This window comes from Orycteropus afer, unplaced genomic scaffold (assembly GCF_000298275.1).
Source record: "Orycteropus afer afer isolate SDZICR_OR568_19922 unplaced genomic scaffold, OryAfe1.0 scaffold00048, whole genome shotgun sequence".
NCBI classification, from domain to species: domain Eukaryota; kingdom Metazoa; phylum Chordata; class Mammalia; order Tubulidentata; family Orycteropodidae; genus Orycteropus; species Orycteropus afer.
Genome location: NW_006921635.1, coordinates 4,120,248 through 4,134,598, shown reverse-complemented (window position 1 = coordinate 4,134,598; position 14,351 = coordinate 4,120,248).

The following is a 14,351-nucleotide window of genomic DNA, read 5'->3' as shown; positions in this document are numbered from 1 at the left end:
GTCCTTCCTTACTATTTTTGACTGCTGTCTATCTCCTGGCAGTGGGGTGTAAGCCAAGCTGTTTGTTCACAGATAAACCGGAGCATCAAGAACAGAGGCAGTAACACAACCACAACATAAAGAACAGAGGCTATAGGTGTGCAACATACCAGGCATTAAGAGACTATTTGATGAATGCATCATCGACTCTCCCCAGTCAGCCATTCCAATGAGCCCAGATCAATTCTTCCTGACCTTCTTTAGCAGATTTGCCAGTATGAGGACAATTGCCAGTGAACCCCAGGAAGGTCTGTAGGATCTGTTAATGTCAGTGGCACTGGATTACTGCCCCTTGGTTACTTCTGGCAGTCACACAAATAAATGACACGTTTCTGGCTCTGAAAGCCACAGCTGTGTAAACATCCTGGGTAGGAGGGGCAAAGGGGCACCAAATACGTGTTTTGGCCAAATGTCAAAAGCAAGACTCCTCTGGGTGGTGCGAATGGGCTAACACACTCTGCTGCTAAACAAAAGGCTGGAGGTTTGAGTCTGCCTGGGGGCACCTCAGAAGAAAGGCCTGGCAATCTACATCTGAAAAATCAGGCCTTGAAGACCCCGTGGGGCAAAGTTCTACTCTGACACATGTGTGGTCGCCATGAGTGGGGTCAACTTGATGGCAACTAGTTTGATTAAATCAAAAGCCCAAACCCAGTAATACCATCAAGGATAAAATGCCATACTACAGGAATGAATCTGAGTATTTCCCCAAGGAGTTTGATTATTCTTTGAATTTTATTACCATGTTTTACTAACAAAAATTTTAAACTGTGAGTTTGTAGTGTGGGAGTAGGAATTGCTTGGCACTGCTGGCTGCTAGATTGTTCCTGAGACCGCTGCTCCACTGACCATCTCAGTGCTGACCAGATGTTCTCGTTCAACTGTTTGCAGGGGGAGCTAAGATATTCCTTGGCTTGTTGTGCCAGTACAAGATACTGTTGATAGAGAGGTTGCCACCAAATAATTTCATTTCCTTTCCTCTTCAAGAATGTCTGCCCATCATTGAGTAGTGACTGGGATCTTAAAAGCTTACAAGCAGCCATCTAGATGCAACGATGGGTCTCTCCTCATCCAGAGCAAAGAAGAATGAAGAAAACCAAAGATTCATGGAAAGAATTAGTCCTAGCAACTGGTACACCATGTAATCCGCAGCCTTTATGACTGAGAGACCAGAAGAACTAGATGGTGCCTAGCTACCACTGTCAACTACTTGGAGGGGGATCTATATAGGAGATCCTTGATAGAGAGGGAAAACAATGTGGAACAAAACTCAAAATTATTTGGGAAAAAAAAAGGGGGGGGACCAGGTTTGCTGGTCTGATAGAGCCTGGTGGAACCCCTGAGACTATGGCCCCTAGCTGTCCTTCAGTTCTGGAATTGAACCCACACCTGTGGCTTCCAGCCAAACAAAAGAGAGGCATATGAGTTGAACATTTACCTGACGTAGATAGACTCCTTGAAGAGATCAATCATGGGAGAAAGAAGGGCTGCCTATGCACTGGGACACAGTTCAGGGGGCAGGAGTGCATGGAGGGATGGACACAGGAAAGGGGCAACTATGGGGAGGAAGTGAGAGGGGAGCAGTTGTATTGTGGTAAATTGTAGTCAATGTCATGAGACAGTGTATGTGAACTGCTGTATGGAAAGTCAATTTGCTGTGTAAATTTTCACCCAAATCACAAAAAAAAAAAAGTATCTGCCCATCATGAAGACTTATCTCTCTTTAACTCCTATATTGGGAGGTTAGGTGGATGGTAATGATGTAATTTCATTGAAAGAATTCCACAAACTGAACCTTGGTTAAGTTGTTTGAAGGTATTTCCTCAATATCTTCAAAAGCAGTTGAAGGTTATTTTCCTCCCTCGTATTTTAAACTCCTAATATCTTTGCCTGCCTTATATTAGTCTTTAATGGTCTGTCCATCTATTTTCTTATTCAACTATTTAAAAGTTTAGTTATTATTTTTAAAAACAAAATAGCTCTTCAATCAATTATGAGTACATTTTCTTCTAGCAATAGTAAGTGAGTGTGTGCTTTACCCACTGACAGAGCTTCGGCACAAAAAGCACGGAAGGAGATTTCTTTTTCACTCCAACCACAACTAGAATGTTCATCTGCAGCCAACAGTGAAGGTTTACATACTGAAGATAAATCCCAGTGACAGGCCTCCTTCCTATCATTGACGCTCATGCTCTGATTAGAGACGAGGGTCACTTATGCAATCCTATGATCCCTGATCACTCACAAGTGCAGGGACCAGAACTGATGGCATTTCACTATTTGGCTTTCCAAAGCTGAGGACTAAAACCCAAGGCAAATGGCAGATTTGGGCCAAATACAAGGCTGAGGGAACAGTCTCGCTCCTAGCAAAGAGCCTGAGGTGGGAAGAGGGCTATGCAAAGAGAGTTCCAGCTGATTCTCAGGGCAGAGAAGAGGCAACTTTTACCTTCAACGGATCCAAAGCCAGTGACCACAGTTGATCACCCACTTACTAGTGCATTTCCTACTGTGCAGAGTGGAAATCACAGGATGGAAAAACCGGAAAAAGGGAAGCAATGAAGGAAAATAACAGAGGCCCATCCTGCGCAAACACTTCCTGTTGGTTATACTAACTTATAACTGCCTGCCATGCATCTCCTGTGTCTGGGTACAGCTCATGTCACACACACCTAACACCTGAGTTATAAAACCACACAGAAGCCCAGTGTTCGCTTTGATTTTTCACGGGCTACAAGTAAGCCTTAAAAAGAATTAGGAAAATCCCAAATGAATACTGTGTGGCTTGAAGGGTGTCTCCAAAAAATATTATGTGTGAAATCCTAACCCCTGTACCTGTCATGGACCTGACCCTGTTTGCAAACAGGGGTTTTCTTTGTTATGTTGTGAGGCCACGACAGAATAGGGTGGGTCCTAACCCTAATCACTGTTGAGTTATAAAAAGAGCAGAACAGACAGAGACACACATGGGGAAAGACAGCCATCAAGAAACACCAAGCGATGTCAAAGATCACCAAGAACTGCCAGCAGACACCAGAAACTACAAGAGGGACTCAACAAAGAAATCAACATAGCCGAGACCCTATCTGTAGCCTTGACAATGGACTTGAGCAGACCAGTGATGGTGAAGATGATACCGGACCAGGCACCCTTTCATCCAGTCTGTTTTCCATGGGATGGCCATGACTGGAACCAAGTGTCCTGCATCCACCACCACCACCAGCTTACTGAATACACACTGTAACATCTCACACTAGGCAATAAGTTTGTTTACAAGTCTGCTTCCCATACTGCAATATACTGCTTGAGGACAAGGCCTGTCATCCCACTCCACTTCCTTTGCCCGGTAACAATAATCAGGGTGCACAGCACACAGTGGGCACACACAAAATTCAGGACGTCTGAATTTTCTCAACTCTTACACTAATTAAATCTCCTCCTTTAAAAAAAAATATTCCTGAAGAAGTAGGAGCTCTGGTGGAGTAATGCCTACGGCATTTGATTGCTAACCAGAAGGCTGGTGGTTCTGAAATAGGACCAAATGCAGGTCCTTGCCTGGTGCGCAGTCAGGCCAAACCAGTTTACACACCGAGTGATTAACAGGAGAGAAAATTATTTATTGCAAAGCGGCAATGCAAGGAGTAGGGGTACCCCTGTACCTGGATCTGACTCCCTAAAACTCCATCAAATTACAGTTTTGTAGGTTTCAGAAGAAAGGGTTACACATATTCATAAAAATTTCAGGAATTTGGGCATGAGATGGTTGACGATTGGCTGAAATGTTAGTTCCCAGTTAACTTTGTTCCTCTCTGCCCCACTTCGCATGGCATGTCTGCGGGCCCGAGTTAATTTTCAAGTTGTTTTCTAAGACACTTTAATGCGTTCATTACCTGTGCCTAAGGAAATAGGAAACTGAGTGTTTTTCCATTCAGTTCTTAAGGAACTGAGCTTATTGTATTTACTCATCTGTTTCCAACCAGAGTCCTATGTGTTTACTCATCTATCTCAAACCAGGGTCCTGGGTAGGGAAACAGTTAAGGGTAATTAAGTTTACTTATCTACTCCCATCTGGGGTTCTATCTGTTCTAATTATCTGCCTTAACCAGGGTGGGGGAAATAGTTTTGACTTTACTCGGTTTCAATTCAAACCCACCAGCTACTCCTTGGGAGGAAGACTGGGCAATCTACTTCCATAGAGATACCGCCTCGGAAACTCAAGGAGGAGTCGCTATGAGTCAGAATTGATTTGATGGCAGTGAGTTTTTTCCCTGAAGAAAGTAGAAATAAAATAAAATGTTAGTTGTTGTCAGATGCCATCGAGTGGGCCCCGACTCACAGAGATCCTGTGTGATGGGCCCCGACTCACAGAGATCCTGTGTGATGGGCCCCGACTCACAGAGATCCTGTATGCGACAGAACAAAACACCGCCTGGTCCTGCACCATCCTCACAATCCTTGCTGTACTTCAGCCCATGGCAGCAGCCACTGTGTCAATCTATCTCATTGAGGGTCTTCACCTTTTTCACTGACCTTCCACTTTACCAAGTATGATATCCTTCTCCAGGGAATAGATGAAAATGCTTGTCTTTTCAACAGTAACCCATAGCACAGATTCCATTGTCAGATGGCCCTTGGTTCAAATTCTGACTCCACTACTTACACAAACTACATGGCCTTGAGCAAGATACTGAATCTTTCTAAGCCTCCATAGTTTCTCTACTGTAAAAGGAATACCTCATAACGTATGGGAAATCTCACAAAACCTACACATTTATTCATCTAAAAATCTTCTCTGGGTGCCTGCTGTGTTCTTCATGCCATGTGAAATGCCCATGCTGGTCTCTGAGAAGCACTGGGAACAAAATAGACCATGCTTCCACCCTGTAGAGGCTATGTCCAGAGCAGTTTTTCAAAGCATGAGGCTGAGATTCAACATTAGAATAGACTTGGGTTTGTTTGTTTGTTTAATTGTTTTATTGCGGTAAATATATGTAAAACAAAACATCTGCCAAGTCAATGTGTTTTACATGGATGTTTCAGTGGGTGGTAAAGCTCATCATGGTATGTAACTACCACCACTATCTGTTTCCAAACTATCCCACCGCCATCAAAGCCATTAATGGAAACTCAGTGCCCTCAAGCAAGGACTAGGGGTGTTTCTTTTTAAAAAGAAAAAAAATGTGCATATGACTGGGCCCTCCATCAGTCTTGCTGGATCAGAGCCTCTGGGTGTCTCTTCCTCCCCTTTCCTTCCTTTTTCATTTCCTTCTTTCCTTCCTTCCTTCTTGCTTTACTTCCTTTCTCCTCCCTTCCTTCCTCCCTTTCCTTCTTTCTTTTTTCACACACATTTGAGAACAATCAGCACAGTGTCTAAAAGGAGTCTTGGTATTTTGTACAACTGTTTATAATGGCAGGAGGGTGAGACTGGTGTTCAGAAAGCGGGGCCAGAGACAACAGCTTTTCTGAAGGGAGTGGAACAGATCCTCCTGCACAGGGAAGGGCAGCACACCTGTCTCCTGTACACCTTCTCCAAGCCCCCCAGAAGTGGTGAAAGCCCTTATTTATTGGAGCATGAACCTACACCTGGACTCCATTTTACTTATAAGTAGTCTTTTTTGTACGATCCAAATATGCATTGAATTTTTCAGGAATGCAATTATCATGTATGTCAAGGGCATGCTACACTTTGTTCTGTTCAAACCATGACCAAGAAGTCTTTCCCCATTTCAGAAAATCACATCACCGGCAGCCACACCACTGGTGACATCTGAGTTGCCAAAGCAACATACTGATATCAGTTGCACCCATAGCCACTGAGTTAGCTAACAGGTAACAGAGATTCGAAACTCTTCTTAACTTAGACTCAAATACTTTAAAGTACAAGAAATATAAAATGTAGGAATGTCATCAAAGTTCATTAAAATGTTATTTTTAAATATTATATTGTTAAGTGAAAATAAAAAGCAAAGTGCAGAATAAAATACATTTTCTTTAAGAACATGGATACACACACACACAAGTATATTTGCAAAAAAGAACCACTGGGAAGATGAAACCAAAACTAATACAAATGGTCATCACTGGGGGAGAGAAGGAACAGGATGGCGATGAGATGGGGGTGCCAGTGAGACCCCTCTAAATGGACCTCTCAAATAGTTTTGCTTTCAGAATGATATGTATGCTATACATATTCGACAAATTAAATTACCAATAAAAATATATTTCATGTTATTGTCATGCTATATATTTTAAAAAGATCACCCATGGAATTATTTGTGATTTGGTGGTCTCTCATTTTTAGTTATATGGAAGACAGTCCCCAGAGGGCTACCTCACAACAGCTCCTTGCCTCTTGTATTCATGTATTTTCCTTATCCATCTTTTCTTCCACTGACTATCAAAGAGTGAGCTCTAAGACTTTTTAAGTCCTAGAGACAATGTAGACATCTTCCCCTTCCTTGTTTGGTAGTAAGGAGCTTGGAAGTCACCTCCTGTCCTCCACAACCAAACAACAACAACAACAAAGCCAAAAATAATAAAATCAGCAACTCTTCTTAGATCCATCAGAGAATCAGGGTCACAGAACAGACTACTGACCCTAAACTGGAGACACTTCAGATTAACACAGAAAATCACTACTTACCAGGAGCAGAGACTGCTGCCACCACTGGACCAGCCCGCAGTAGGAAGACTTGAAGGGCAACTGCTGGACAGTGTGAGCCCATCCATTTACCTGCAGGAGCCCCACAGGGTTTCACAGGGAAGCTGGAGAACCTGGTGTTTCCTGCAGGGGAGGGAGAAGTAACCATTTTTGAAATAGTGCTCTGCTTTCCTTGACAACAACTTGGCCTTGAGGGAAACGGCTTTCCCAGGGTCTAGCCAACCCTGGGTGGTAAATTGTTAATGCACCAGCAGCTAACCAAAAGGCTGGAGGTTTGAGTCCACCCAAAGGCACCTTGGAAGAAAGGCCTGGTGAATCAGCCATTGAAAACCTTTCTGGGCACGACTGTACTCTGACACACATGGGGTCTCTGTGAGTCCAATTCACAATGGACCTGACAGGTTTAAATGATTTACCAGTTGCCCTCACGTCAATTCCACAACTCATCTGTCAGTCTGTTATACTGTGGTGGCTTGTGTGTTGCTGTGAGCCTGGAAGCTATGCCACCAGCAGTTCAAATACCAGCAAGGTCACTAGTGGTGGACAAGTTTCAGCACAGCTTCCAGACTAAGAGAGACTGGGAAGAAGGATGGGGCTAGCAACTTCTGAAAAAATTGACCACTGAAAACCTATGAACAGCAGTGAAAAACTCTCTGATATATTACTGGAAAACTTTGTGAATAGCTCTGAAACATTGTCTGATACAGTGCCAAAAGATGAGCCTCTCAGGTGGGAAGGCACTCAAAATACAAATGGGGAAGAGTTGTGGCCTCAGAGTAGAGTCAACCTTAATGATGTGGGTGGAGTAAAGCTTTTCGGACCTTCATTTGCTGGTGAGGTATGACTCAAAATGGGAAGAAACAGCTGCAAATGTTCATTAATAATCAGAACATGGAATGTACAAAGTATGAATCAAGGAAAATCAGAAATTGTAAAAAATGAAATGGAACACATAAAGATCAATATGCTAGGCATATCTGAAATGGACTGGTATTGGCCATTTTGAATCAGACAACCAGATGATCTACTATGCAGGGAATGACAAATTGAAGAGGAATGGCATCACATTCATCATCAAAAATAATGTTTCAAGAGCCATCCTGAAGTACAATGCTGTCAGTGATAGGATAATATCCACACACCTACAAGGGAGACCAGTGAATACTACTATTATTCAAATTTACGCACCAACCACTAAAGCCAAATATGAAGAAATTGAAGATTTTTACCAATTTCTGTAGTATGAAATTGACCAAATATGCAATCAAGATGTGTTGATTATTACCGGCAATTGCAATGCAAAAGTTGGAAACAAACAAGAATCACCAGTAGTTGAAAAATATGGCCTTGGTGATAGAAATGACACAGAATTTTGCAAGATTAACAACTTATTCATTGCAAACACCTTTTTTCAACAACATAATCGGTGGCTATATACATGGACCCCACCAGATGGAACACACAGGAATCAGATCAACTACATCTGTGGAAAAAGGTGATGCAGAAGCTCAATATCATCAATCAAAACAAAGCCAGGAGCTGACTGTGGAACAGAGCTATCAACTGTTTATATGCAAGTTCAAGTTGAAGCTGAAGAAAATTAAATTAAATTAATAAAATTAAAACAAGTCCACAAGAGCCAAAACATGACCTTGATTATATCCCACCTAAATTTACAACCATCTGAAGAACAGATTTGATGCACTGAACACCAATGACTGAAGACCAGACACGCTGTAGGATGAGATCAAGGATACTATCAATGAAGAAAGCAAAAGGAAAGACAGGAAAGGAAGAAAAGACCAAAATGGATGTCAGAAGAGACTCGGAAACTTGCTCTTGAATGCAGGGTAGCTAAAGGGAATGGAAGGAATGATAAAATAAAAAAGATGAACAAAAGATTTCAAAGAGTGGCTTGAGAAGACAAAGTAAAATATTATAATGAAATGTGCAAAGATCTGGAGTTAGAAAACCAAAAGGGAAAAACACACCTGGCATTTCTCAAGTGGAAAGAACTGAAGAAAAAATCCAAGCCTCCAGGTGCAATACTAAAGGATTCTATGGGCAAAATACTGAATGATGCAGAAAGCATCAAATGAAGATGGAAGGAATACACAGAGTCACTGTCCAAAAAGAATTGGTCAGTGTTCAACTATTTCAGGATCCAGCATATGATCAAGAACCAATGGTAATAAAGGAAGAAGTCCAACCTACACTGAAGGCACTGGCAAAAAACAAGGCTCCAGGAATTGACGGAATACCCATTCAGATGTTCAAACGGATGCAGTGCTTACTCATTTATGCCAAGAAATTTGGCAGACAGCTACCTGGCCAACCGACTGGAACAGACCCATATTTGTGCCCATTCCAAAGAAAGATGATCCAACAGAGTGCAGAAATTATTGAACAATATAATTAATAATACAAGCAAGTAAAATTTTGCTGAAGATAATTTTAAAATGGTCACAGCAGTATATTTACAGTGAACTGTCAGAAATTCAAGCTGGATTCTGAAGAGGACGTGGAATGAGATGGATCTTGGCTGAAAGCAAAGAATACCAGAATGATGTTTACCTGTGTTTTGTTGACTATGCAAAGGCATTTGACCATGTAGATCATAACAAATTATGGGTAACATTGCGAACAATGGGAATTCCAGAACACTTAATTGTGCTCATGAGGAACCGGTTCATAGACCAGGAGACTATTGTTTGAACAGAACAAGGTTCTGGTTTAAAATCAGGAAAGTTATATGTCAGGGTTATATCTTTTTACCATACTTATTCAATCTTATGCTGAGCAAATAATCCGAGAAACTGGACTATATGAAGAACTCATCATCAGGATTGGCAGGAAGACTCATTAACAACCTGTGATATGCTGATAACACAATCTTGCTCGTTCAAAGTGAAGAGGACTTGAAGCACCTACTGAAGAAGATCAAAGACTATAGCCTTCAGTATGGATTATGCCTCAACACAAAGAAAACAAAAATCCTCACAACTGATGATAAGCAACATCATGATAAATGGAGAAAAGACTGAAGTTGTCAATGATTTCATTTTACTTGGATCCACAATCAATGTCCATAAAAGGAGCAGTCAAGAAATCAAATGATGTACTGCACTGGGCAAATCTGTTGCAAAGGACCTCCTTAAAGTGTTAAAGAGCAAAAATGTCACTGTGAAGACTGAGGTGAGGCTGACACAGCCATGGTATTTTCAGTAGCCTTACATGCATGTGAGGAAGACCAAAGAAGAGTTGATGCCTTTGAGCTGTGGTGTTGGCACAGAATATCGAACATACCATCAACTACTAGAACAAACAAATCTGTCTCGAGGAAGTACAGCCGGAATGTTCCTAAGGAGCAAGCATGGCCAGACTCAGTCGTATTTTGGCCATGTTATCAGAAGGGACCAGTCCCTGGAGAAGGAAATCATGCTGGTAAAGTAGAGAGCTACCAAAAAAGAGGAAGATCCTCCACGAGATGGACAGACACAGTGGCTACAATGATGGGCTCAAGCAGAGCAACAACTGTGAGGACAGTGCAGGACCAGGCAGCATTTCGTTCTGTTGCGCACAAGGGCTGCTATAAACAGGAACCAACCAAATGGCAACTAACAACAACCAGAGAAGTCCCTGCATGGAGCAGCCAAAAAGTTGAGAAGTCTGAGTACCCCCCGGGGGCACCTCCCAAGAAAGTCCTGGGGACCTACTTCCAAAAAACCAGCCATTGAAGACCCCATGGAGCACAGTTCTACTCTGACACACGTTACCATGAGTTGGAGCCAACCCCATGGCACCTGGTAGGTAGTGGGAGCATGTGCCAAGTAAGTGAATGTTCCATCTTTCAATGTCTGAGTATTTAAACATTTTTGGTTGTAGATACCTCACTTGATGGGTGTTTTGTGGCTCAAGGCTATTGTGGCAAACATTAGTCCTGTGCCATCCTGACAATCGTTGCTTTGTTTGAGCCCAATGTTGTAGCCACTGTGTCATATGTCAGACTTACCAAACTGCACACTTTAAATATGTGTAGTTTATTGTATGTCAATTATACCTCAATAAAGCTGTTTATTGATTGGAGTAGAACCAACATATGATAAACTGCACATATTTAAAGAGTACACTTTGATAAGTCTGACATATGTATATACCCATGAAACCACTGCCACAATCAAGATAATGAAGACAGCCAATGTACTAGCCAGAATAATCTTAGTATTATATAAAGTAAAAATAGTGTTGATTAGAGTTTGGACTTTCTAAATACATACATCTTAATCTCACCTGGTTGCTTTTTGTTGTATTCTGGACTAGGTGTGGTCAGTTATTTATTAAACAACCTTGGGAATTATGTTGAAAAAGAAACAGGATTTGTGACAAGGGTGCCAAGACCATTCAAGGGCAAAACAGTCTTTTCAACAATAGTGCTGGGACAACGGTACCATCACATGCGAAAGAATGAAGTTCAAACCTTAATGCACGCCACATACAAAAATTAACTCAAAATGGATCAAAGCACTAAATGTACGGGCTAGAACTATAAAACTCTGGAAAGAAAATGGTGCAGTGATTAAAGCACTCAGCTGCTAAGTGAAAGACAATTCAAACACCCCAGCTGCTCTATGGGAGGAAGACAAGGCAGTCTGCCTCTGTAAAGACTGACAGTTATAGAAAGCTTATGGAGATCTACTCTACTCCACAGTGTCTAAGAAAGAGTATTCCAGAACTAAGGCTCCTGATATGACTGAACCTTCTGGTTAAGGTCTAGACCAAATCCCTTCTTGTGCTAAATGACTCCACTGTGTATTTTTCTGTCATACAATACATATGGTCCCTTCTGTGAGAACTTTCCACTGTACCTTTAACCAGATACAAGCAGTTTCTACAAAAGTATGCAGTCTTACCCACCCCCACTCTACTTAGGTGTTCTGGTGGCACAGTGCCTAAGGCATATGACTGGCTAATCAAAAGGCTGGCAGTTCAAACCCACCAGCCACTCTGCAAAAGGAAGATGGAGCAATCTACTTCCTTAAAGATTGACCGCCTCAGAAACCCAAAGGGGTCACTGTGAGTCAGAATCAACTTCATGGCAGTGGGTTTGATCTCTACTTATAGATGAACTTGTTAGAAACAGTCAATGTTAAAAGAAGATTATTTGACTGGTACAGGTGTTAAACACTGTGTTAAGCATCTAACTTTAGCACCTAATACAATTCTGATTAAACTAAGCTGATGCTAAATAAAGACAGTTATAACTTGTCTATATCAAAACCCTTCTTCTCTCCTTTAGTATTATAATACTTTGCATTTTTACTTGTAACCATCCTACCCCTTTCACAAGCTCTTTTTATGTATCAACAGAGCTTATCATCATAATACTAAAGTAACTCAGTCTAATGCAGGCTGCAGATGTCCAGATGCCAGGAGACACATGATTTAGTGGTCAGCCAAAATCCTGTTACCTGGAACCATCCTCACAAAGGAAGCCAACCCCTGTCAGAGGTGGTCAACCAAGACTCTGATACCTGCACCTCTGTGAATGTTCATCAGTCAGAAATAACCCTGCTAGGCATATGAGCTGAACATTTACATTGTAGATATACTCCCTGGAGAAATCAATCCTGGGAGAATAGAAGGGCTTTGTATGTGCAGGGAGACAGCTCTGGGGGCAAGAGCGCATGGGAGAGGACACAGGGAAGGGATAACTATGGGGAGGAAGTAGGAAGAGAGTTGTTACATTGTGGGAAACTGCAGTCAATGTCACGAGACAAAGTATATATGAGCAGCTATATGGAAAATGAATTTGCTCTGTAAACTTTCACCCAAATCACAATAAACATTAGAAAAAAAACCTGCTGCACCCCTTTATTTGAGGTTTTTGCCATTATCAACCTCTGTAACTCTGTAGCTCCTTGAAACATTTTATCAAATGCATCTTACACCATTTTGCAAAATGTTCTTTTGCCATAATAAACACTCTATTTTTTATTTTAAATAGACTTGTAATTTTTTCACTATGACAGATCACTGTGAGTTCGAATTGATTCAATGGCAATGGTTTGTTTGTTTGTTTTTAATCCAAAAAAAAGCTGTTTACAAAAGATAGATGAAAGGCAAGAATGTAAATGAAATGACCTTTTTTCCCTCATCATTTTTCAGGATCAACTTTTCTGGGTCTAATGATACGTTACCAATTAATAATTTAGGAAAACTTGTATTTCTGCATTCAACTTACCTCATTATAAAATGCAAGCAAATTGTTTCAATTCAAGACTTGTAAGCCTGGGGCCAATTTATTAGTACAGAATAAGTGATAAGAAGGGCTTGACAGTGCGTTTTTACTCCTAAGAAAAACATCTTTAGGTCCTCTTCTAAGGAGGCTCTAGTAAATGGGTTTGCTGTGTGGTTTCAAACAGACTTTTTCTACAAAAAATTTAAGCCCTCAGTTGATTTGGGCTCCTTCTTTTATTATTATTATTATTATTATTATTATTATTTATTGTGATTTGGGTGAAGATTTACAGAGCAAATTCACTTTCATACAGCAGTTCACATATACTTTGTCTCATGTCATTGACCACAGTTTACAATGCAACAGCTCCCCTCCCACTTTCTCCCCATAGTTACCACTTACCAGTGTCTATCCCTCCATACTCTCCTGCCCCCTGAGCTGTCTCCCTGTGCATAAGCATTGGGCTCCTTCTTGACAGAGACTTTTCATGTCTGTTTTCTGTATCCTCTGCTCCAAGAACACTGTCAACCACACAGCAGAAGCTCAACAAATTCTGATGAATGAAATACAAAACCCCACTTAACCTGTTACCACCTCTTCCTAGGACCAGTTTGGAGTATAACAGGTAGCAGCTCTGTTCCTCCCCTCTAACTCAACAGGCAGATGATGCATGCTTTCTGCAAATTTTCTGATTATTCACCTCTTTATATCTGGAAAAAAACTAGGTAGTGCAGCTTAGGAATCTTGTATCCAGAAGATGAACCAAAACATTATGTGTCAAAGATTATGCCTAACACTCTACCCTAGAAGCCATCACAGAATAATGAGGAAAATCATACCATATTCCCAGGAAGATAGTTCATAGATTTAAAATTATAATTACAATTACCTGCTAGAATTTCTACTCCATGCAGACAGGAAGTTTTGCTGGTTCCACTCACTGGACAGTGCCTGGAACATGGAAGGCACTTATTAATATTAGTTGAATATATTTATGGAACCAAATATAAAATCTACCTATGAAAACATGATACAGAGAAAAGACTGGCATTGTCAAGAATTTAATTTTATTTGGATCCACATTCAATACCCATGAAAGCAGCAGTCAAGAAATCAAACAACAGGACTTCCAATAAGATGGAGGAATAGGCAGAAAAGCCACACAGACCCTCTTCAACAGAGAAAAGAGAAACACATGGACAGAGATACAGAAGATAATCCTGGAGTTCTGAGCTTTGAAATGAAGTACACAGAAGTGGATTAGGCACCAACTAGTGGAAAAACCTGAATGAAACAGTGGGTACCGAGATGGTCAGGGCAGTGGACCGTCAGCTACTCTGACAGGACCAACAGCCTGAATATTTCCAAATGGTTTTAGGACCTGAGAATTGACCTAAAGATCAGCCCTGGTCACCAAGA